This window comes from Mesoplodon densirostris, chromosome 6, assembly GCF_025265405.1.
Source record: "Mesoplodon densirostris isolate mMesDen1 chromosome 6, mMesDen1 primary haplotype, whole genome shotgun sequence".
Taxonomy (NCBI): domain Eukaryota; kingdom Metazoa; phylum Chordata; class Mammalia; order Artiodactyla; family Ziphiidae; genus Mesoplodon; species Mesoplodon densirostris.
This window is the reverse complement of record NC_082666.1, coordinates 13535842-13561227: the sequence shown is the minus strand read 5'-3', so window position 1 is coordinate 13561227 and position 25386 is coordinate 13535842. Positions and strand designations below refer to the sequence as shown.

Here is a 25386-nt window from a genome sequence, read left to right as displayed (position 1 = left end):
TGGAAGACAGCTGTCTCACAATGGTGGCACTGGCCTTCAGAGATGACCAGTCCTCACATGCCCAGTTAATCAATCACAACTGTTATGTCCCAAATTCTAATTCCAAATTCTGACAGTCCAGTTTGGTTGTGGTGTCCCCTCCAGATGGTGTCAGCTGTGTTTGTGGTGGGGTGAGAGTTATAGTACCAACTTGGGTACCAAGTGAGGGCCACCACTGTGGATGGGGAAAGGCATCCTCCGAAGAGGGAGCAGATACCCCCAAATCGTCTACTGCTTGGCCTGGGTGTGGCCTTTGTTTCCCCCATCCGCACTCCTGGGGAAGAGGTGGTCTTCTGGCAAAAGACATCCAAGTTCTTCCATGAGAGGAGATCCATATCAGCAAGAACAAGAAGACATTCACTCTGAAGGTAAGCTACAGGGCAAACAGTCCTTACTGATCCCTAGACCAATGGGGAGAGGAGTACAAAAAGGAGTCTAGGAAGCAATGAGAATAAGACACCAAGGCAGAGGAGACCTCTATGCATCCGTGCAAGGCAGACTTGACCCTGACTGAAGGGTCAGGCCAAGGTATATCCTGATTAGCTGTGAGACACACGTTGTCCTGTTGGTGTAGGTAGAGCAAAGCGCTAGGAATTTGCTTGGCCTCCGATGTCTTATTGGGTGTTACTATTGTCATCACGATTTTTTAAAATCATTTCTCGTGACAGCCTAGACTTAGGGGCTTCTGCAGGACCAAATGCAGCTGTCAGAGTGTTCTGTGGGCAAGCCTCTCTGCTCTCTTGGCCTCAGTTTCCCCATTTCTAAAATGAGGGGTTGGACTAGATGTTCTGCAATGTTTCCTCCATGCCAGTATCATATCCTCCAGTTCTCTGGAGACACAGATTCAGAGGTTTCCTGCTCTTTGCCTGAGAGAAGTCGCTGGGGTTGGAAATGATACGTTAGATAATTCGAGGTCATGCGTATACCAGGGGCTGTAATCAAAGAACTTAGAACCAAATAGTCTGTGTTTATGCCTTGCTCCCCACCTGTCCCGCAGTGGGCCACAGGCAGCCTCTGCGAAAAAGCAGGGAGTGGCAGAGAGAGGGTGGGAGCCTCCTGGGGGTGAGGCATCCTGCTTCAGTTCTCAGAGAAAGTGGAACTGGACAGGGTTTGCCAAGCCAGGAAGAGTGGCAGAGTATGACAGAGGACGTGGAGCAAAGGAGAGGGGGCCAAGGACTCAGACATGTACAGTGGCACTTGTGTGAACTCAGGAGCGCTACTTAACCCTCTCTGTGCCTGGGTCTCCTCATCTGAAAAACGCACATGGTAACGCTTACCTCGGGGGAGCAGGGAACGGGTAAGGTGAGGATGAACGTCCGTAGCATGTGGGAAGCCCAGAGCATGGCCCAAGGTGTTCAAGAAATGGTTCTTGTAATCACTAGAGTTGTAGAAAGGGACTGGGGCCAGGAGGAAGGGCCAGACTGGGATTTCCCCAGGCCCTGTGGCTTCCCTGACTGCTACTCAGTGGAACAACTAGGAAAAACCAGGAAGTGAGTGTGTACTCTTAGCTTCTCTGCTACTTTGACAACACCAGCTTTTCTGTCTCTGATTCCCAGCACTAGGCAATTATTGACTTGGTACATTTTACCTTCTGTTGGAGGGAGGTTTACCCAGCTGAACCTGGGACTGCTGCCAGCACCTAAGCTGCGAATGGAGGTCTCAGTCATCTGGTCTAGTCTCCTGTAGTGTGAATCCTCCCAACTTGGAGTCACAGAGCAGCTGCAAGAGGCCAGGATATCACATTTGCACAGGACTGTTGGGAGGCTGTCCTGTGCCCTCCTCCATCGTAAATGGCTCTCTGTCGTATGCATGTGAGATGCTATTGCTATACATAAAGCATCACATTTGTTTAAAAATGACGTGGCATTCATCTTTTTGACAATGTGGATTTGCTCTATCATCTAAAATAATATCCGCCATCACACTAATAAGAACGTCCATTTATAGAGAACCCACAGTACCAGCCATTGTGTTAAGAGTCTTTCTCTGAGTCTTCCCAACAGCCCGTGAAGAGGAAACTATGATGCCCATTTTACAGATGAGGAAATTGAAACTTTGATGCGTTAAGTCACTTGCCCAAAGTTACAGGACTAGTAAGTGTCAGGGGGGTCCACCCCAGGCAGTCTGACTCCACAGCCGCCGCTTAATATTTTAAAGACAAGGATGCGCTTTGGCATTTCTTATATTTCTTGTTTCTGAATGCAGTTGGGAATCATTCTGCTCCTTTGTTCCCTTCAGTGGGTCTAGCTGCTGCTTATACGCTTCCTCGGTTTTGTGGGTTGCCCAGGTTTCAGTGGTTTTGCCTCCTGAAGCCTGACCTCCCCCGGAGCTGAATCTGCCTCCGCACGCTGCCCATTCCAACTGAGCTCTTTGGCCCCAGCCCAGCTCAAGCGCTCCCCGGGTCTCCTCCCCTGCCCCCCAGGTTCCTGCAGATCTCTCCTCCGCCTCCGGGCCTCAGTTTCCTCCCGTGTAAAGCAGGGAGCTTGATGCTTTCCTTGGGCAAGTAGCGAGGGGTTTGGGGCAAAGTCACATGCAGTGCACTCCACGAACGCCAGCCCGGGACCAGAGTCGCCATCCTCCCCGCCGCCTATAGGAGGGGCCGTCGCTCCTCCCCTCTCCCCCCCGACCTCCGGGCGGCCCCGCCTTCAGGGCGGCTCCCGCCCGCGCCCTGCCCATCCCAGTCCGGCGACCGCAGCGCCCCTGCCCCGCAGCCAGGAACCAGCTGAGCACAGCTGGACCCAGCAGCCGCCGTCGCCAGCGCCGCAGCAGCAGGTAGGGGAGGGGAGCGACCACGACCCTGGGGCATCTGGGGATCCCGGGCCTCTGGGTCCTTCTCCCTCCTCTCGCGGTCCGGTCCGAGTTTGCCCGCGCCTGGATCTCGGCCCGGCAGCCGGGGCATCGCTGGAGAAGAGCTTCCTCCCTCACCTTGCTGGCCTTCCAGGGGACCAAGGAGAGTTGGATTGGGGGCTTAGGGCAGGGGAGGAGGAGGTTCAGGCCTCCACCCACAGGCCCCGTTTGCTGCAAGCACCTGAACTAACTTTGACCCAGTTCGCGCGGTGGGGGTTAAGTGGGCCCGGCTGCACTCGCTTGCCGGCGGTCTCCAGCCCGCGGGCTGGGCGGTGGCTCCGCTGGGGGGGGTCTGCTCCGCGGATCCTGGACTCTAGGGTTAAGGCCTTTGCCTGCGCTCCCCCGACGATGAGGAGCCCTCCACCTCCTTCCCCTTTCAGGGCCCAGGACTGTTAGAAAGTGCTTCCTCCTACTCCGGAATCCGCTTGCATTTGCTACCTGTCGGTACTGTTTCTTCCCCTGCCCTGCAGGGTATGTTCTCTTCCCTGACTCACACGGAAACTTCTGTCAGAGTTGAAGACAGTGATGGGAATCTCCCTTTCCCTCTAGGCCCCCATCTCTTCTTGGGTCCAAACGCCCCAGACCGTGATTACAGCAGTGTTTCCTGGCTCAGTGCAGGCCGGCTGCTCTGGACAGTGGCCAGAAGGAAGCCTGGGTCCTTGGAGACTGTTGGGGATGCAGGGGACATTGGCTCCTTCTGCGGCCCCTCATCTGCCCAGACATCCACTCCTTATCCTGTTCTCACATCTTCCTCAGAGCAGAGAGGCCATCTTTACAACACCCAGAACTCTGTAGAGCCAAGGACATTCAGGGCTGCCCTGGGGGTAACTGCCTTTTGTGGAAGGCAGGGCCTGGGCGGGGGGGGGGGGGCTTTTCGGAGGCTGAATCCTGCAGGTCCTGTTCTCCCAGGACCATGTTTCTGACCAGGGCACTGTGAACTCTTGCTACCCTTTACTTTACAGTGACTAGAGCTTGTTGGAGTCTCCCCCCAGCCCTGTTCGTTCCACAGTTGAGAAAACTGAAGGGCCCTGAGGGTTTGTGACTGGCTGATAGTCACACAATGAGGAAGGGGCAGGGCTGGGACCCAGTCGCAGGCCTCACTTAGCTGACTCCTTCTAGCTGGTGGGGCTTTAGACTCTTTCTTGAGTCTCGAGTTGCCTTCACGAAGAAACTGAGCACTGCAGCAACACCCCTGCACCAACACACACCCACGCGTTGGGGTGCTGGCTGGTGTTTCTTGGGGATGTTCATTAAGGGGTAGAGGCCTTGGAACAAAGGAGGGGGGCTGGGAGTGGGGACAGTTGGCCTCCAGCTCCCTTGAAACTCCATTTTCCTCTTTGGGGCCTCGCTATTTATAAATGCCAGGGAAATTGTAAACAGCCGGGGGAGCTTGGATTGGCACCCGGGTGAGTTTCACAGCAGCAAATGTTTCCGTGTGAATCAGGGAAAGGAACTTTACTCCAAAATTTTCCATAGTCTTTTTTATTGTGGACTAACATGAATCTGGAAAAGCAAGCGGCTCCCAGGAGGAGGCTGTAGGGGTTGCCTCTCACGGCATTTCCTTCCTTCCCTCCTTCCTTGATTTAGCGCTCTTCTGGGCCCAGGTTCTGTGTCTTACCCTGTGAGGGGCCCCAGAGCCTTGAGGAGGACAAAGCTACTTGTCCTCAAGATGCTTCTCATCTATAGTGGTTGGAACAAACATGCAATACTGAGAGCTACTTCAGCCTAAAGGGGTGATTAAGTCTGTCTGGCCGACCCAGGCCTTGGAGATGAGTAATAGTTTTCCAGGGGATAAAGCGATTGGGGAAAAGGCATTCTAAGAAGCTGGAACAGCTCATGCAAAGGCACTGAGGTTTTCTGAACAATCAACATGGCTAGAATGGCAGATGAGCGAAAGGTGGAGTGGTGGGAGTTGAGACTGTAAATCAAAATGGAACTAGATTGTAAACTAAGGGCTTGGAATTACTTTATCCTGAAGGCAGTGATCAAAACTCTCATTAATCTTGTGGCTGATGTAGCAGATGCATTGGAAGGGGCTAACTGGAGGCAGGGAGATCCCGAGGAGGCTGTTGGATGGTCAAGAGAGTGCAGGTCTGAACCAGAGCAGTGACCACGGAATGGACTAGAGTGGCAGATTCTGGAAGCCCAGCTGAAGAACCTATCAGAACCTGCAGTAAATTTCATCTAAAAGCAGACAGTAGGCTTATAGCTATTGGATAAGGTTGCTAAGTTATTCTGAGTTGTTCAGTGTTGGGTTTTACTTTTAAAGCAAAAAAATATTGTTAAAGATTCAAACGTAAAGAAGAGTATAGAGTGGGCTTCATCCCTCTAACCCCCTCCTTTCCGAAGAGGTGGCCCCTGTTGACAGCCTTGTGTGCACTTCTGCCAAGCTGGCACAAGCAAGAGCTGTAGACTGGATGCCTTCACCCTTCTTAGCCATCCAGTGCCAGAGGGTCACTTCTCCCCACTCCGTGTGGGCAGTTTGGGTCTCTCATGAGAAGTTGCCAGGTCGTGGAGATGATTTCTGCATGGTCTGTCATCCTTTGCTGAGGCATTGGTCTCTGGTTTTCTTCAAGAAAACTTTACAGCCTGTTTCTAGTCTCTGAGCATGTATATTTGGTTATTAGAGATTGTAGGACTAAGAGAAGTTAGACACACTGACCTAGGAATGGAGCTGTAGTCTGAGTTCTTCTGAGTGACCTTGGACAAGTCCCAGTTTGCTGGGCCTCAGTGACCTCATCTGTAAAATGGAGATGTTGGTCTCTGTGATAATAATAAAAAGCTACCTTTTAGTAAAGCAAGTGCTGGAACATTAATTACTTTGTTGGTTCCTCACAACCGTTCCTCTAAGGTAGCTACTATTATCCACTTTTATAGAAGAGGTAACTGAGGCTCAGAGAGGCTAAATAACGTGCCTCGGGTTGTGAGGCTGTTAGGTGTCGGTGGCAGGATTCTGGAGGTCTGACTGTAGAGCTGTAGCTCTTAATCACTGCACTAAATGTTCTCCCAGAGGTTCTGTTTAGTCCTGACATGATGAGAACTGAGGGGGAGTTTTGCTGTGGCTGTGATGAGGGATGCAAATCAGTGTGTGTGGCTTGGGGAACTCAGCTCTGCAGCACACAGGCCTGGAGGGGCCTCTTGGGACTGTGAGTAAACTCATGCTTTTCTGTACTGTCTACAGGACTCCAGAGTGTAGGTCCATCTCCCCTCCATTTTAGGGAATTCAGGCTCTGAGAGGACACAGACTTGCCCAGGATCACTCAGAGAGTTAGCAGGGGGCCCAGCCAGGCCCAGTCTCCCTCCTTTCACCATTTGAGCCCATGGTCTGGAAAGCTTTCTGAGGAAGCCAGAAAGAATGGGCACCCCTCTTGCCCCATGGTTATTTCCTGAGAAAATGCTAGCAGAAGCAGGGAAAACCAGGTCCCAGGAGCTATGCATTTTGGGGGGGAGGGAAAGAAAGAGACCAGTGTTCAGGCAGCTGGGGGATGTTAAGTAAAAATATCTCCTCCCTTTCAACTGAGTGAGCCTGTGTCATATTTCAGCCTCGTGTGGTTTGAGAGTTTGGAGACCACAGGCAGGCTGGGTTCCTGCTGCTCTCTGGCTTTTCTTCCCCATTCTCCACCCACCGCTGTAGACTGACTGCTCTCCCCTGCCCTGCCTGGGACCACATCAACAGTTTAAGGGCGGGGCAGAGGACAGCAGTAGGCATGGTGGGCAAGGCTGGACAGCAGAAGGCCTGGGCTTGGGTCCTGGTTTTGCCACTGACAGAATACTGGGTGACTTGAGCTAATCCTTGCCTTGCTCTGGGCCCCAGTGTCCTCCTGGCACTAGGGGGCGTGGATAGAATAACGTCAGGCTTTCCCAGCTTTGGTGGCCTCTGAGTCAGGGGGCTTTGTGCTCAGTGCAGGAACATGGGACCCGCATGTCTGTAAGCATAAAGTGAGCCCACAGCAGTCATTTTTGTTTAAGTGACCTGCACCAGTGCCAGCTGGAGATTCAGCTACTGTTCATAAATTTGGTCTTTGTGTGTTGAATTGGTTGCCCATTTTACAGATAAGGAAGTTGAGGCCTAGGATTCATTCATGTATCCTAGTCCCTGTTCTAGAAGCAATAAGGATGAGGGCCCCTGTCTGTAGTATTCTTACTGTCTGTGTTCACTTTTTGTCTTCACCCCCTTGTTTAATCTTTTAACAGCTCTACTAGGGAGGAGATATTGACTCAGTTTTACAGATAAGGAAACTGAGGTTCAGCCTAGAGAGCTGAAATGCCTTACTTTCTCTTTTTTGAGGCTCACAGTAGCCCTGAGGTTGTTATGGGTCCCATTTCACAGATGAGGACACTGAGGCCTGGAGATGTGAGCTCTCATGCCCAGGGGTCCCCAGGGGCCACATGGCCAGTTAGGTTCCTTCCCAGGCCCCCCATCCTACTCCTTCCAGTACCTCAGAACCTCTTACATTCAATGCTTGGACTCAGGGATAACAGTTTTCTTCCTGAGCTGTAATGTATCCCTGAAACATGCTCTTCCCAAGGGGGCTCCAGCAGCAGTTAGAGCCACAGAGCTTCTCAGGGAACTCGGATGAAGGCGCCACCACACCAGTGGGAGTGGATTTATTTATTCTGCTGAACTGGTTAAGCAAACAACCTTATTTCTTTCCAGCTTCAACAGGATATCATCTGGGCTCCGCTTATTTGCCAGACAAAGAATATACACCCGATATATGTGAGCCTTCAGGGTGGGGCTTGGCCCTTAATTTTCCTTTTATAGTGGCTGTGGCTGTGCTGGGCCCTTGGTGGGTTCTCAGTAAATACTAGTTAATTTTGGCACAGAGTGGCAAAGTGGTATGGGTGGGATACCCATGGGATATGGGTACTTTTCCCCGCCTCCTCTAATGACTTTTTTTCTTGTTCTAAATATAACTCTTTATGATAGAAAATGTAGAAAATAAAAATAGCATAAAAAAATAAGAACTGTCCATAATTCTGCCAACATGAGATAATCACTGCTAACATGGTGCATTTCCTTCCTGATATTTTCAGCACATTTTTTTTTTTACCCCCATATAATTGTGGTCATACCCTGCTTGTAATCTTCTATTCTTTTCATTTTTTTTTCCAATGTTATAACATAAATATTTTTTCATGTTATTTAGTACTCTAAATTTAATTTTTAAAAGAGTTTTAAAAGTATACTTACTCAGCCATAAAAAGAAACGAAATTGAGTTATTTGTAGTGAGGTGGATGGACCTAGAGACTGTCATACAGAGTGAAGTAAGTCAGGAAGAGAAAAACAAATACCGTATGCTAACACATATATATGGAGTCTAAAAAAAAAAAAATGATCATGAAGGACCTAGGGGCAGGACGGGAATAAAGATGCAGACCTACTAGAGAATGGACTTGAGGACACGGGGAGGGGGAAGGGTAAGCTGGGACAAAGTGAGAGAGTGGCATGGACATATATACACTACCAAATGTAAAATAGATAGCTAGTGGGAAGCAGCCGCATAGCACAGGGAGATCAGCTCGGTGCTTTGTGACCACCTAGAGGGGTGGGATAGGGAGGGTGGGAGGGAGACGCAAGAGGGAGGAGATATGGGGATGTATGTATTATGTATAGCTGATTCACTTTGTTATAAAGCAGAAACTAATACACCATTGTAAAGCAATTATACTCCAATAAAGATGTTAAAAAATAAAAAATACATGATTAGAAAACAAAAGTATACTCTACCTAAGTAGATAAATACATGTTTATTTAAAATCTTTCATTCCAATAGTCTGGGGGAATTAAAGAAGTGAAATAATGCATTTCATTTGTAAAAAACAAGTTTTACGTTTTTATTATTAAAATGATAAATGCTGACCTGATTTTTTATTATTCTCTATTATTGTATCTGTGGTGTGAATTGTTCACTTAACTGATCCTCTATTATTAGGCATCCAGGCTGTTTATAAACAATCCTGCAATGAACATTCTAGTGCATAAATTATTCCTCTTTCATTATTTTCTACAAGAGAGCCCAAGAAATGAAGTTGTTGGGTCAAAAATGATGTATTTACAGCTTTTGCTACATTTTGCCAAATTGCCACCCTTGAAAAGTTGTAGCAGTTCTTTATTTCCACCAGCCATTCACAAGGGTGGCAGCATTCTTTAAGGAGAGCATTGGAAGCTGGTTATCAAAAGGCAAGCTGTCCTGTTAGAAGGCTCAGGGACCATTTTCCTGAAGCATCTACTTCATTTCTTCATTTAGCAAATACAGGCATAACTTGGAGATACTGTGGGTTCGATTCCAGATCACTACAATAAAGTGAATATCGCAATAAAGCGCGTCACACAAGATTTTTGGTTTCCTAGCTCATGTGAAAGTTATGTTTACACTATACTGTAGTCTATTAAGTGTGCAATAGCATTCTGTCTAAAAAAAATGTACATACCTTAATTCAAAAATGCTTTATTGCTAAAAAATGCTACCCATCATCTGAGACTTCAGCGAGTAGTAACAGCAAAGATCATTGATGACAGATCACCATAACAAATATAATAATCATGAAAAAGTCTGAAATATGGCGAGAATTACCGAAATGTGACACAGAGACACAAAGTGAGGAAATGTTGTTGGAAGAATGATCCCACAAGGCCATTTGCTCGAAGGGTGCCACACACCTTCAATTTGTGAAAAACACGGTATCTACGAAGCACAAGAAACAGAAGTGCAATATAACGAGGTATGCCTGTAGATCTGCACAGTTCAGCATCAGTAAGGGATAACGATTAAGATCCCAGGCTGAAGAGGCAGAGAGAATCTGGTTCTCACTCCAGTTTCTGCTTGGCACTTGCCATAAGACCTTGAGCTTATGCCCGGTCACTGGTCTGCCTCCATGCTTAGGACAGATGGACTTGCCTTTTTGTTTCCAGTGCAGAGACTTTGTTGTGATTGTGGTCACCCTCTGCTGAAGGCTTCTCTCCTGACTGCCTCCTCGCCTTGAAACCGTTTCCAGATTCCGACCATAACAGCTGGACCTCGGGAGTTGCTTGGTCCCACCTCCTCACTTCATGGCCAGGAATGCTCATGCCCAGAGAGAGCAAGTGAATTTCCTAAAGCACAAAGCAAGTTCTCTGATTTCTGCTCCACCACTTGTGAGATTTCAAAAGTTCTGGTCTAAACCAAAAGGATTTCAGTTATTATTAAACGCAAGACCTGGGAAGAAAGAAATTTGGTCATGGTCAGACCCCGAGTCTGTCCTGGCAGTGTTGTCCTGCGAAAGTCATTTTCCTCTCTAGCCGGTTTCTGCCACTGTGAAATGGGGATGGGCACCTTCTTTGGTCTGCCTGGATCTACTTTTCCACCCGTCAAAGGCTTAATTACAAGATCCAGCGGCAGGTCTTGATCTCTTGATTGTGCATCCTAAGGTGGGTGACCTCAAGCTTTTTGAGGTCAGTGGTGCAGATGTTAGGGCAGAGACTTAATATTACAGCATAAAAAAAGATGCCTTTGGACCCTTTCCTCAGGGGAAGGGTTTTGTTAACAATGTTGCAGTTGGATGTAAGGGATGTTCTAGAGCATCTCAAGCTTATCTTGCACACAAATCACATGGGGATTTTGTGAAAATGCGATTCTGGTTCCATAGGTCTGGAGTGGGGCCTGGCACTCTGCATTTCTAACAGGCTCCCAGGTAATGCAGATGTTGCTGGGTCAGGGACCACACTTTGCACAGTAAGATTCTAAATCCTTTGGTAAGGGCCCAGACTGGAGCCCACATCTCTTGATGTCTTCTCTTTGAGGTTCTTTCTCCCCATTGTATTTGCCTCCTTCCTCTCTTCACAACACTGAGTTGAACTGTATTTGGTCCACAGTTATGAGTTTCTAGAATCTGAACAGCCCTTGAAATATTTTGCTACCTAATTGCAGAGCGAGGTAGGGCTCTTCTTCAGGAGAGAGTGACTCAGTAGGAAGCCATCTGAAGGGGGAGAAATACAGCTGAAGGACCTAGCATTTGGCATAAACATTTCCACCAGAAGTTTTTATACTCAAGATTATAAATATTATTCTTTTGTAGCTGTAGGCTGCAAACTACAGCCCCGGGGAAGCCCCAGCCTGTTTTTGTATGTCTCTAAGCTAAGAATGGTTTTTACATGTTTTTAAATGTAAAAATGTAAAAAAGAAAATCCAAAACCAAACAAGGAAGAATATGCAACAGAGAGGGTATGTGCCTGCAAAGCCTAAAATATTCACTGTCTGGCTCTTTACTGTAAAAGTTTTCTAACACCGGTCTAAAGTAAGTGGAGCTTTATATTTTTCTCTAGTGAGCAAGAGGCCCAGCCTTATAGCTTGAAATTTAATGAGACCAAGGTATCGGGGACGCAGCCTGAATGGATGGGAGCTGGCCCGACATCTTAGCTGTGTGACCCAGAGCACATTGCTTCACCTCTCTGAACTTCTGCTCTTCCTTCACAAAATAGGGACTGTGACATCTGCTGGCTGAGTTATTGTGAGGATGAGACATGGTGTATGTAAGGAATTTAACACTTGGTAGGTGCTCAAAAAATGACAGCTGTTGTCATTGGGGCAGCCATTTGAACCCTTCTGGAGTTACTGGACAGATGACATGTTGCCCCCACCAAATTTGAGGGTCCTCCCAGTGAGCTGGGAGCAGTCTTTTAGGATAGAACACCTCTGTTCCAGCCTCCCCCAACCACCCCCTCCCTCCAGGGCAGAAAGCTCCTCTTCAGCCACCCAGACAAATGGGGTGCCTGGTGCTTGTATGCTTTCACTAACGGCAAGCTCTCTGCCCACGTTTTCCACTTGTGGGCAGCTCTGACTATTAGGAAGTGCTTCTCTCCCTCTCCAATATATAATTCAGCAAACAGGCACCACGCGAGCCCCAGACTGGGATGGTGAGCACTGGAAGGAGACCTCCTCTTTATGGCTCCATCCAACATGTGGGTGGTAGACTAGAGCTAGTGGTTTATGGACCTTGTTTCTAAGTTGTGGCAGCCTTAAGATCCAAAGTGGAAAACAGACCAACTTGGAGTTAGCTGGAACTAATTCTAAACCCAGTTGAGTTTGAAACTCTGGAGCTCCCGGTGTCCAGAGCCTGGAAAAGAGTGTAATGCTCTTTTTGCCCATAGATGGCAGCACCTGTACCCTTTGCCATCTCTGTGAACGCGTGTGCGCATGAGTGTTTATGCACGTGTGCACACACGTGTACACACGTGTGCACGCATGTGATTTACCAGTTTTTTCCTTCGATGAATCTCGAGCTGTGGTGACCCTAGACTAGGCGCAGGGACAGCCAGGAGCAGGTCTTGGTATGATGGGGGAGGCTGACTTGGAGACAGACCATAACAGTGTGACAGGGGAGATGGGTGGTGGCTCAGAGGAGCTCAGCCTCACGGGGGAAGTGGAGGTTAGAGGAGAGTTCTTGGAGGAAAGCTGGGCTTGATCATGAGTGGGAGAAAAGAAGAACAGGAGGGATGGAAGAGATTTGGGAACAGAGGAAACAGTCTGTGCAAAGCTTACGGGAAGATTCAAGGAACAGAGTGCAGCTGCCTCTGGCTGGAGCTTGGAGGGGTGTGGGTGGAAGACAGGAACTGATGAGAGCTGAGGCTCAAGGCGCTGATGGGGGCAGATCGTAAAAGGGCGTTGAAAGGTTCGCTGAGGATCTTGTGCTTTACCTGGGGGCTGTCGGGGAGCCATGGTCGGGTCTGAGCAGAGGAGTAACGTGGTCTGGGCTTGCTTTGTAGGCGAGGAGAGAGAAAGTGGGAGGACCAGGTAGGAAACACTGCAGTATCCCAGGTGAGAGGCAATGGTGCCTGGACCAAAATGTTGGCAGTGGGGGTGGGGAGAAGTGGATGCATTAGGGTAGAACCAGCAGGCAGTTTTGTAGCTGAGAGTGACAGAGCAGGGAAGGCTGAAGAGGTTGGTGCCCCGGTGTCTGGCCTGGCCCAGTGTGTGCATGGTGGGTGATGGTGCTGATGCTGAGATGGAGAGCATTGAGGGTGAAACAGGTGGCAGTTGGGAACAAATGCAGCACTGCGGGTGAGGATGAGTGTGAGATTTGGGGGTGTGTCAAAGAGAAGGGGGCTGGATTTGAAAGGTTTGTCCTCAGGGAGTTAACAGAAAGTGGGAAGTCATTAGTCATTTGCAGGAACCCAGCTCTACTTTGATCTATCCCGTGGAACTGGGAAGTTTCTGTGGAACTCTTTGAAGAGGGTCCATGGAGGTGGCATTTAACTCTAGGTCATGGGGCCCAGATAAGCGGCCAACCTCTTTCCAGATCCCTTGCTATGCACTGGTGCCACTGACAATGCAGAAATCCACAGGAATGTCTGGGCCATTTACTGTCAGCTAAGAATAGGGTTCATTTGAGTCTTAATCCCAGGAGCCTGCAGGGCTCCACTGAATTTGGAATCTTGGACTCTCTCCCCTTGGCTTGGAGAAGTAGGTTTGGGCAGAGAAATTCAGCAGTTCAGGCAGGAGCGAGTGTGCTCAGCTGCTGCCTGAATGTGGATGAGCTGTGAATGAGTCTGGGAGTGAGTTAGGGTGACGATCCAGGTTGTCCCTGAAAGTGTGGGAGCTGAAAGACTGGGCTGCACGATCTACTCTGGGGCCAGAGTAGGCGGGCCCTTCGTTTAGTCATCCAGCATATACCCACTGGTCCTGCTGTTTGCTAGGTCACGTGCCAGCGCTGGAGCTTCAAAGGCAAAACAGTCTAATGGAGCTCACAGTCTGATGGGAGAGAAAGACCCGTCACCAGATAATGATAATACAGTCTTAACAATAATAGAGCAATGCTAAGCATAGAGGTGGGGACATGGCATGTAAACAGCTTGGGTCCGCAGTCTGCACCAGTACAGGATGAGAAAGATATAATTTTTAGAAAAAGGCTTAGAGATTAATCTGATGAATAATCAGAGTAAGCACATACACTGTTCAAAACCCTAGACATATTTTATCTCATTTAATCCTCATAATGAGCCTATGGGGTACGTTCTAACATAATCCCTCTTTTACAGAGAAGAAAACTGAGACTCAGAAGGATGAAGGAACTTGGTTAAGTTACATATTAGTTAAATGAGGGGCCATTTTTGTCTAACTCCAGGATCTTGAACCACAGCTCTGAAGTTGACCATAAGCTAAATTCAGTCATGCAATGAGGTTACCTTCAACGCTCGTGGGACTTTAGACTGGATTAATAGAGGCATGATATCTAGAATGTTGGAGGTGAGAGTTCTGCTTGCCCTGCCCTGGATAGAGTTCGGCTAAATGTTTAATTCTGAGCCTTGTGCTGTCAGTAGGGTTCATTTGAAGTAGATCAGGGAAGCAGGGGGAGGGAACCAGACACCTTGATCTCAGAAAGAGCTGGAGGAAGAGGGGTGTACAACTTGCAGAAGACTTGAGGGGCCCAGGGTCACTGTCTTCAAGTCTCTATGGAGACATTGGGAAACAAGGTGGCAGACCTGTTCTGGGTGACCCCAGAGGGTAGAGTTAGGACTAGTGTATATGAGGCATAGGAAGAAAGATTTTAGCACATCCTTGTGACAAGCCTTTTAACTAGCCAGACTCTCCAACAGAAGGTCTTGCAGCCTTGGCAGGAAGTAAGTGCCCCATTGCTGGAGGTGTGCACGTAGGGGCTATGTGACCTTGGTGTGGAGGGGGTTGGGGCTTGGGAATGAGTGGAAGTATCAAATGGGGCTCTGACCAGGTGACCTTGAGCCCCTGACCCTGGGAGTCTTGGCCCTTTCTTTACAGGTGGTGCTGATAACCCCCTGTACTGTGCTTCCGCCTTGGTCCCGACACCTCCCGACAGGAGCAACCCTCTTCAGCCAACAGCCCTGCAAGGTAGGTAGAGCAGTGCAGACACCCTGGCGTCCTTCTAAACCTAGCCCTGGCTGCCCTGGGGAGTCTGGAGGGGACTGTGGAAGCAGCTGCTGGTCGCCAGAAGTGGATTCAAAGGCAGTCCCCGAGGTTTTTCTAGTAAGGCTCAGCGAATGTTTCTGCTCATTTCTTCATTTACCCCTCACGCTCCCTTGAGAGGGAGGCCAGGCAAGGGTGATCCCGTGGGGAAGAGGCAAGAACTGGGCTGGGTGCCAGGGCTCCTGGGCCCCGAGCCTGGCTGTGCTGCTTGCGTGCTGGGTGACTGTGGGAAAGCGCTCTCCCTCTCAAGGCCTCTGTTAGCGCTTCTGTAAGAGGGTGGACTCCCGTGAGGAGGAGGTGTAGGAATTCTTTGGAGAGGTGAGAAAAGCTGGGATACAGCTGCCAAGGAGGATCCAGGCTTGTTGACCATAGGAGGAGTGAGAAGTGTGAGTCATGGGGAAAGTGGATGAGTCATACCCATCTGGGATGGCCGGCAGGGCCGGGCCGCCTGACTATCAGGTTCACAGGTGACCAGCTGAAGGAGGCTGAGAGGCAGGGGGTGGAGTGCAGAGTCCTCTGCTGCAAGCAGGAGACCTGGTTCAGGTGCCAGCTCGGGTCTCGGTTTCTCTGCCTATAAAATGGGTGCATTGGTCTCCCCCACTCATGTAACAAGGTTGTCGTGAGTACTGCACAAGCTCATAGATGCTGAAGGGCTTTGTGAGCTGTGGAAAGAGGAAGGATCAGCACTAGGGGAATAACCCAGCTTCCAGTGTCGGAACAGAAAGAAGCGAGTTTGTGATGGCAACCGTGCGGAGAGCCTGGAAAACACCCCTCCAGGTCATGATATCACCCTTAGCTGCCAAAAGGAGAAGGGGCTGAATGCCTCAGGGCTTACTCATCCTTGCAGCCCAGCTGGCTTCCAGGGGGTGACACGACAAGCCAACTGCAGCTGGAGCAGTTCCTCTTTCCCCAAGCTTAGATGAAAGGGTCTTCCGATGGTCTCCAGAATGCTGTGTCCTCAAAGCTGGGGATTCCTACAAGGCCTGCTGGATCCGGAGAGGGGGACTTGTCCAATTGTAGCCGCATCCCGAGGGTTCTAGATAAAGGGGCATCCCTGATGCTGCCCAGATAGGAGGGATGGGCGCCGTCTTGGTTCTGATGCTCCTGATTTTGAGGCTGAGCCCTGACAACTCCCAGAGCCGAAGTGCCTCAAAGTGATCTGTCACCAAAAAGAGAGTTATGCTGTGTTAATGCTTTTGGCGACAATGACACAGGGACCATCTTCTGCTTTCCCACTTCTGCAGAAGTGAGCACCCACCGAGTGAGTACCTGTCAGCTGAGGGCTTTACGTGTTCACCCCTTCCCTCCTCCATCCCTGTGCTGTACCCTACCTCACGCCCACCTCTGAGGGGACCGCGCCGGTGACCTCTTCCTTGTCAAAATCCAGTGGTGTTTCCTCCGCTCTCCATGTCCTACCTCTCCAGAGCCTTGGATACCTCCTCCTTCTAGAAGCTCTCTCTTCTTTTTGCTTCTGGTGGGCTGCACCATTCACTTTATCTCCTACTTCTCTGACCTTCCTAGTCAGGGCCCTGGTTTTTTTCCTCAAACATTCAGCAGGCTTCTGACTACTTCTTTTTTGAGTTACACGTATAATAACATAGTTACTATATATACTATACTAGAGTAACGTAGTTCATTCACTCGTTCATTCATTCATGCCTGCATTCACCTGACAGATATTTAAGCCCTGGACTGGGTGATGGAGAATCATCAACGAACGAGATTTTTCCAGCCCTCATGGTCTTACAGTCTTGGGTCTTACATACATTGTTATACACATAACAGATTCATTCTTTCCTCAGCTATGAAGGAAAGGACCAGCGTTATGGGAGCATATGGGATTGGGTGGGTGTGATGGGATCTTGTCTGGACAGATGCGGGAGGCCTTCCTGAAAACCCTCAGACCTGAAGAAGAAGTAGAAGGTGGCTGGGTGGGTAAGGACAGAGCCCCAGGCAGAGGGAACAGCCTGAGTGTGGCCTTGAGGAACTGAAAGAAGGGAGCACGATGGCATGAGTGTGGCCTTGAGGAACTGAAAGAAGGGAGCACGACGAGAGAAGGGCCCCTAGAGACCAGGCAGCACCTTGGTCGTGTGGGCCCTTGGGGACCTTGGTTAGGGTTTGGACTTTTTCCTAGACCCCTGGGGAACCACTGGAAGTTTTAAAATAGGGGAGAGGTTTGCCCCGATTTCATTATTAGAACCCTTGAAAGAGAGAGTCACAAGTCCCACCCTGATGAGCCCCGAGGCTGTAGTTTTTGGCTCTTCCACACTGTGGCATCCTGACGCTGTCCCTCAGTAGAAGGCTTGGTGTTGGGCAGCCCTGAAATGTGTACTTCCCAGCATTCTCTGGGCTCCTTGCATTTTTTTCATTGCTGAACTTCTGCACTGGGGAGAGGAGGTGAATCAGACCCTGTCCTGCCCTGGGAGATCCAGACGTGCGGTGGCTGACGCCTGGGGCCCTGGGAGCCACAGAGGGCTTCCCCCTGAGTCAGGTGCTAGGCTGAGAGGATGGGCATTCCAGGCCAGGGAGGTGCCCGTGCAAAGGCTTGGCCCCCTGGTGGAACCTCTGTGCTTGGGGACTAGTGAGCAGAGTGGCTAAAGCAGGAGAGTGGGGTTGAGGTGGGGAGACTGGGAGAGCGCACATGGGAGAGGCTTTGAATGCAGGGTCCCGATCCTCTGGGTGTCAGGGAGCCGTGGCAGGTCTTGAGCTGAGGAGTGGCTTGAGCAATGGGATTTGAGAACAATCAGTTGTTGGTGGGAGGCAGAGGGGAGGGCGGATCGAAGAGGCAACGCTGTGAACTGGTTGGAGAGAATGAATATCACCCGGTGAAGCCTTGTCAGTCCCGCCCACCTACACACATACAGTAAAATGCTCTGTGCCTCTTTCTGTTCTGTGCCCTGTTGGGTCATTCCCCCATTGGCTGGCCCTCCTGAGCTGTTTCGCTGGGGTTTGGTTACACCCTGGGCTCCAGGGGCAAGCAGGTCTGAGCGTCACTCTGGCTCTGATTTGCTATGTGCCCCTTGACATGTCCTTTAACCCCTTTCAGCCTCAGTTTCCTCATCTGTGAAATGGGGGTGATATTAGGGTTCTTGAGGATTGATGATGGGGAAGTAAAGTCCTAAGCATATGCCTGGTACCTAGTGATGGCTTGGTTATCTTTATTTCCCTGTTGGTTGGTAATGGCCCAGGTCCTTGTCATGATCTGCCCCTTTGGGAGGCCTCCTCTGTGGCCATAAATCTGTAATGTGAACTGGAAACAAGGTGTCCCCAGAAGCCCTGAAGGGAGCCTATAGTGGGATGCCGAGCGGTTTGGAAATGCCTTTACACTTCCCCCACTGGGATGTGGCACAGGGCTGGGCTCCGAGAGCTGGACCAGCTGTCTTTTAGCACCAGCACTCAGCACAAGACTGGCCTATCATGGTTCTCATAAATACTAAACAAACAAACAAAAAATTTTAATTAAAAAAAAGTCATAGGGCCTCCCTGGTGGCGCAAGTGGTTGAGAGTCCGCCTGCCGATGCAGGGGATATGGGTTCGTGCCCCGGTCTGGGAGGATCCCATATGCCGCGGAGCGGCTGGGCCCGTGAGCCATGGCCGCTGGGCCTGCGCATCCGGAGCCTGTGCTCCGCAACGGGAGAGGCCACAACAGTGAGAGGCCCACATACCGCAAAAAGGAAAAAAAAAAGAAAAAAAAAAAAAAAAAGTCATAGACCTCAGGCATCAATCTACCAGCACCTTCATCTTATGACTGAGGAATCTGAGGCCCAGAGAGGGATAGTGACTCCTCCAAGATCACCCAGCCCTTCAGTGGCATGGCTTGGACCTGTCTCAAGTATTTATTGCAATTCTAATTTTTAAAATACTGATAATTTCAAAGTTCCCAAGTAGACTGGGAAAGGGGTAACAATGTCCCCTAGACAATTCTGGGGGACATCCTGGCTAGAAGGGGCCCAAGGATATCAAGTGCAACCTCCCAGTTTACATTTGGGGAGACTGAGGCCCAGAGAGAGGTAGTGACTTGCTCAGGGTCCCCAGAGAGCGGAAAGCAGAAAAGCAGTCACAAGGCCCATTTCCAACAGCCTGCAGCAGGTGGGTGGGCTCTTTCCCCCAGCCCACTGCCTCGTGTTTAAGAAAGTGAATTAGAGCATGAACAATAGTGTCCTGAGGAAGTTTTGGGTTTTAACTGTGTCAAGGCGAAGGAGCATTTCTGGAACTGTGTGCCTGTGGAGTTGGGCCTGGCACAGCTATTTCAGACTAAGCCACAGGGCCCTATTTATAGGCCGATGTGATTAGGTTGATGTGGTCAGGAGAGGCCCGCCTGTCCTCTGCCCAGCCCAGCTATGGTGGAGGAAGAGGCCCTCAGGGGCAACTCTGACCCATGGATGAGTAGCAAGGGATCTAGGGTCGTCCCCAAGGCCTGCTTGGAAGAGGAGTTCCAGGGAGGCCTCAGGGGAAGTCCCAGTCCTGACTCCCAGTTCATCTGCCAGCCAGGCCCTCTGCAGAGATGAAACCAGCTCCGAGCCTATTCTCTCCGGGCTTAAAAAATCCTCCACTGCCTCAGATCAGGCCAGGACCCCTAGCAGTCAGGCCCCTCCAGTGTTTACCCACCAGGTCTTAACCCCAGGCATGCCTCTCCAGTGTTTGCATTTTCCAGTGGGGGCACACCTCCGAGCTTTTGCTTTTGCTGTTCCCTCTGCCTGGCGTGCTGGTTCCCTGTTCCCCAAAGACAAACCTCCATTCATCCTTTAAGGCCCTGCTCAAATGCTCCTTTGTGGTTCATCAGGCCCTGGGTGCTTCCTGCCTTGTGTTCCTGCTGCCTAGAGCCATTTGGGTGAATACCCAAGTTCATGTGTGTGCCCCACTGGGCCGGGGAGTCCTGAGGCAGGGCCTGACACAGGGAAGAAAGGAGAAAAGCATATGTGGTTGAGCCCCTACTGGACCATTGACCTTACACGGTTTATGAGACAAGATCAGCATGCCACGCTACGCAGTAGGAATTTTTAAAAGGAATGAGAGTAATACTTTGGAGTCAGATAGCCCTGGGTTTGGACTCTGCTCTGCACTTCCTAACTGTGTAACTTTGGGCTGAACCTTTCTGGGTCTCAGTTTCCCCGTCTGTAAAATGGGCATGATGCTAGCCATGAGTTTGGGGGAAGCATTGTCAGCAAGACAAAGCTGAGAAGGACTTATCATGTTGCCTGGCCCACGTTGAGCTTCTATGTGCAGTAGTAGGTGTTATTTACTCAGGGGAAACTGAGGTCAGAGCAGGGAAGCGCCTTCTCTAGGGCTCAGTGGTGGAGAGGAAAGACCAAGTCTTGGGGTCCCAGCTTCCAACTCCACCCTGTATTCTCCTCCCTTACCTCTTTTAACCCCCTGGGCCTCTTCTGTTCCCCAGATCAGGGAAAGCTTTGTTTGGGGATTGTTTTTACTAAGAAGTTTCCTCTCTGGTGCCACTGGATGACTCAGAGCCCTGAGTCACCAGGAGGCTGAGGGCCAGGGAGGAGAGGGGCGGGAGGAGGAGGGAAGGAGAGAAGGAACCAAGAAGCGGCCCCAATTCCAGCCCAGGCCCTCCCACTGCTTGATGGACTAGATCTGGCAAGTCCCCAGTGCTGCCTGGCCTCAGTTTCCCCAAGTGCGAGAGGAGATGTTGAGCTTTGATGAGCGTTTCCCAGTCCAGGTTGAGCCTCATAACCCCAGGTTCCCAGGCCCCACCCTGAGCTACAGACAGACGCTGGGCGTGGGGTTTTCAGGAGCTCCCCAGGTAATTCTGCTGCACACCTAGTCTGCAGAGGTGTTTGGGAGCCATGCGGCTCATGGCTGCTTTCCCCTGGGCCTCATAGGGGCTGCTCAGCCTCTGCTTGACCGTCAGCACTAACTCACGGAGAGCACTTTTCTTGCTGAATGCCTTGGCAGAATGGTGCCCGGCAAGCCCATGGGCTTTAAAAAACAAAAACAAAACCCAGCTTTATCGCAGTATAATTTACATAAATTGCTGGAGTAAGTTTACATATAATTTGCAGACTTACACTAGTGACGCCAATGTCACCACAATCCAGTTTGAGCACATTTTTATCACCCCTCATCACCCCTAAAATGTGCCTGTGCCTGCTGGCCAGCAATCGGCACACCCACCTCCTAGCCCACCACTAATCTACTTTCTGTCTCTCTGGATGCCCAGACCTGTGTGCAACTCCCAGCTTCACCCTTTCTGGCTGTGTGACCTCCTGCAGATTATCGCCCCTCCCTGAGCCTTGGATTTCTCCCCCGTAGGGGAGGAGGCGTAGCCTCCTTGTAGCTCATTGGTTGAATTGGACTAACGTGATAGAGTGTCTGATGCACAGTAGGGGCTGGGGTCGAGGGAGCCTGGTAGGCAGCACACAGGATGTGGTACGGGTATGCGGGCACAGTTGTAACAATACAGCAAACATCTGATAGACTCACTGTGTGTCAGGCACTGGGCTAAGCCCTGTAATTGCTGTATCTCCTTCAATCCCCACGACAAGACTTCTTAGGTAAATGTCAATATCATGTCCATTTCATAGCCAAAGAAACTGAGGCACTGAGAAGGGGAGTAACTTTCGCAAGGTCGTGTAGGTAACGGTGGATAGTCCTAGGAGTCTGTCCCAGAGCCTGTCTTCCTTGACCTTCACACAACAGATGGGAATCATGGAGCAAGAGACACAGTGTGTGAACCCAGGGCAAGGTGTATGGCACACACTTCCAAGGGACAGGGCCTGCGACAGTGGACGTGGGATTCAAAAGATGATAGATAGTACAGATCCTCCTTCACTTAAAATGGGGTTACGTCCCAATAAGTTGAAAATATCTTAAGTCAAAATGCATTTAATACACCTGACCTACCGTGCCTTCACATGTCATAGCTTAGCCTAGCCTACCTTAAATGTGCTTAGAACACTTACATTAGCCTACAGTTGGGCAAAATCGAACACAAAGCCTACTTTATAATAAAGTGTTGATTATCTCATGTAATTTGTTGAATACCATACTGACGGTGAAAAAACAGAATGGTTGTCTGAGTGCAGAATCGTTATGAGTGCACCGGTTGTTTCCCCTGGTGATCGCGTGGCCGTCTGGGAGCGGCCGCAGCCCAGCATCACGACAGAGAATAGTACAGCATATCGCTAGCCCAGGAAAGGTCAAAATTCAAAGCACTTTTTTTTTTTTTAAGTCTTTATTGAATTTGTTACAATATTGCTTCTGTTTTATGTTTTTGGGTTTTTGGCCGTGAGGCACGTGGGATCTTACTCCCCTACCAGGTTTCTAGGGAATGTGTATTGCTTTTGCACAGTCGTAAAGTCTGAAAATCCTAAGTTGGACCATGACAAGTCGGGGACTGTCTACACAGAGTACATCACACAGCAGAAGTGACATGGTGCATGGTGCGTGATCCAAGGTGTAAGTGACATGGGACGCAGCACGTGGACTGTGCACCAGGGTACACAGGCAGGACGAGGTATGAGGAACACAGGGTCTGGTATGGGACACAGAGAACACGGTGTATGTGACGCTGGGCGTGGTTCAAAGTATATGACGCAAGGACAAGATCCCCAGGGTGTAGGGTTTGATGTACGGCAACGGGGCACAGAGGGTCCTTTTTTCATATCAGTGCCTGGGGCCCCAGCAGGAGCCAATTTTCTCCTCTCACAAAGGCCTGTCTGGTTTGTCTCCTCCTCCTCTCTGCCTCTTTGGATGCCAAAGAGTGGGAGTGTCCCAGAGGACTGGAGCCCAGAGTAGCCCCCCCGACCAGCTCAGACAGGGGTCAAGGCTTGGGGCCAAGTTCATGGCTCAGGAAGAGCCTGCCAGGCCCCCAAGTCCCCTATGTCAGAGGCAGCTGTGAGCCAGCTGTTGGCTGGGCCGGAGCTGGGTAATTTTCCTCTAAGCCATCTTCCCTCCTGCTTCCCTCCCTGGCTGCCACTGCGGCTGTGAGAGCGTCTTAGTTGCGGGGCTTAAGGGAGAGAGAGCCGCTATGGCTGCTGAGGCAGAGGAGCCCATCCCTAGCAGCTGCTGTCAGAGTGGGGGAAACGGTGCAGGTGCAAGGGGGAGGCTATGTCTCCTGCGCTAGCATTGCCCAAGCCCTCCTGGCACCTGACGCTCACTCCCTTACCTTGTGTCATCTGCACAAGGCCTCCAATAGCCTGATGAGGAGACTGAAGCTCAGAGAGGCAAAGAGCTTGCCCGAGGTCATGCAGTCAGAGGGACAGCTGAGGCTAGACAACCCCACCCCACCCCGCCGCTCTCTGGGAGGCAGGAAGTATAGAGGCAAGAGGTGTTGCAGAGGGTGTCGGGGGGGGGAAGGTGGAGGGGGGGTGTCAGTGGGAGATGAGGCTGCAAGAGCGTGTAGGTACCAGATCCCAGATGGCCTTAAAAGCCAAGCTTAGGAGTCCTGACTTCTTTCAGTTTGCACTGGGGTCCGTGGAAGGGTCTTGAGCAGGGAATGATGCGATCCCTGTGGATAAAGGGAGCGTCGAAGGCACTGAGGAAGCTGGTGCAGTGGTTCCAGAGAAAAGATGGGAACCCTGAACCAGGACAGTGTCTGGGATGCGGGAGAGGGAAGTGAGTGTAAATGGGGAGTATGTGGGGTTGAGCGTCTCTGCTCTCTGGCCTCAGCCCTTGTGTATGGCCTGGTGGGATGACTCTGGAGTGTCCCAGAGGGTTCTGGAAGCCCTCAGAGGGCTTGATGATGAGGGTCATTGGGCAGGTGCCTGGATGGAGGTGAGGCTGGGAGTACACCTGGGGAAAGGAAACAGCACTCATTCCGGAGCCCTATCACGTGCCAGGCACTGTGCTTTGTGGACTGGATCTCATTTATTTCTTCCAGCTGGTTACGATTATTCACTGAGCTGGGAAAGGAACAAAAGGGTTCCAGTACTATACCTCTGTTTATGTTTAAGGGGGGAAAGTGCATTTTAAAAAGCCTTATTAAAATTAAAGGGATTAGTAAGGATAAAAAATACCTTTGAATCTCTGGTAGTTCTATTGTAGTTAGAAGTTTGAGATAAATTGCAGAGAATTTCTAATCATGCTATAGCATTTGGAGTTTTTCCATAACTGGTTTTTACTAGTGTCAAGTTCCAGCAAGCCTGTGAGATAGTCTGGCTCTTCTATACCCAGGGACACAGGTTCAGAGGGGTTGAGTCACTTGCAGGGTCACCTAGGTAGTAAGAGACAGGGCTGGGATCGGGCAGTGACTCCAGAGCCCTTGTTCCTTGGGGTGGGAGGAGACCAGAGGAGAGGGGAGGGCATCATAAAGAGGTTTGTGGATGGGGTGGGAGGCAAGGTGGGCTCTTGAAGTGCTGGCTTGAGGCCCCCTCCTAAGAGGCCTTCCTATCCTTGGCACCAGCCATCCCTCCAGGCCTCTGGGCCTTGGCTGGGACCCTCCAGTCCCAGACCCTGCTTTGGATGCAAGGATGCAGAGATAGAAGTCAAGGGTGGGTATGGGGGCCAGTGGGCTGTTCGTTTCCGGGGCCTGGACACATGCCGGGGGGTTGTCTTTGGGTGTTGCGTTTATTGAGCGCTTGCTGTGTGCTAATAAGCACAGTGCTGGGATCCCAGCTCCTTCAATCCTCCTCCCAGATGACCCCCAGGGTAGGACTCATCACCACATTTTATAGAGGAGGAAATTGAAACACTGCAGAAAGGCCATTGGCCCAAGCCCCACCACCACCACCACCACCACCGAAGTAGGGATTTGACCTCTGTCCAAATTCAGCCTGGATATTGTCTTGTCTTCCCTTGGATGGAAGGTTGTGCATCCCTCACCCTACTGGTCATTCTTGGTATCCTGAGCTCACCTAAACTCTGCTCCTGGATTCTGGACTCTCTCCTCTGTCCTGAACCTGCCCACTTTGTGTTTCTTGGAAGTTCTGCCTGCAAGGTACAAACTGACACCCGGAAGATGGGCTCCTGCTTATAGGAGGTCTTGGCTGTCACTGGCTGTGCAAGGCTTGGGGACAGAGAAAGGCTTCACTCGGAGCCTGCAGCAGGAGGGATATGTCACCGTCTTCTGAGGTCCTGTCATTATTGCTCCCATCATGGTGATTATTGGCCTAGGGAGCTGGGTCCTGCTGAAGGATGAACTTGATCCCCAGACAGACAGGGGGGGACCTTGACCAGATGCTCAAACATTGTTTGCCTTTTGCTGTTTCTTTCAGAATCTTAAAGTCCCAGGGCCTGAAGTGTCCTTAGAAATGGGCTGGTTTGCTCATCATCTGAGTCCCCTTGGCTGGGTCACCACTGGGCCACTCATTATCTCTCTGCAAGAGGGGGAAGGAAACCGGCATTTTTGAACTGTCTTATGCCAGGCATGGTCCTAGGATCTTCCACATTTATGGTCTCATTCAGTGATCTCCACTCACCTTTGAGAAAAACATTTTAACCCCGATTTTATACATAAGGAACTTGAGTGTCAGAGAGAGAGAGAGACAGAGAGAGAGAGAGAGGGACGCTTCCTAGCACCCAGCAAACAACCACCACATCTTCCTCTATATGTGCATATGCTAGGCCAAGCGCTGTGCTAAGCCCCAAACGTATTTTTACCTTACAACATTCTCACAGCAACTC

At 50.5% G+C, this 25386-nt stretch overlaps 1 protein-coding gene across 3 annotated transcripts in view; it reads left to right on the top strand.

Annotated features, from left to right (window-relative positions):
- The first annotated feature begins 2703 nt into the window (after positions 1 to 2703).
- GSN (gelsolin) overlaps positions 2704 to 25386 on the top strand; it is a 57142-nt gene continuing 34459 nt past the window's right edge. The window contains exons 1-2 of one of the 3 annotated variants that reach the window (XM_060100608.1): positions 2704 to 2811; positions 14641 to 14730. The gene's annotated coding sequence lies outside the window, so the exon portion shown is untranslated. Of the gene's footprint in view, positions 2812 to 14640; positions 14731 to 25386 lie in introns of those variants that run through there. The other 2 variants (XM_060100607.1, XM_060100606.1) reach the window with 2 other exon arrangements.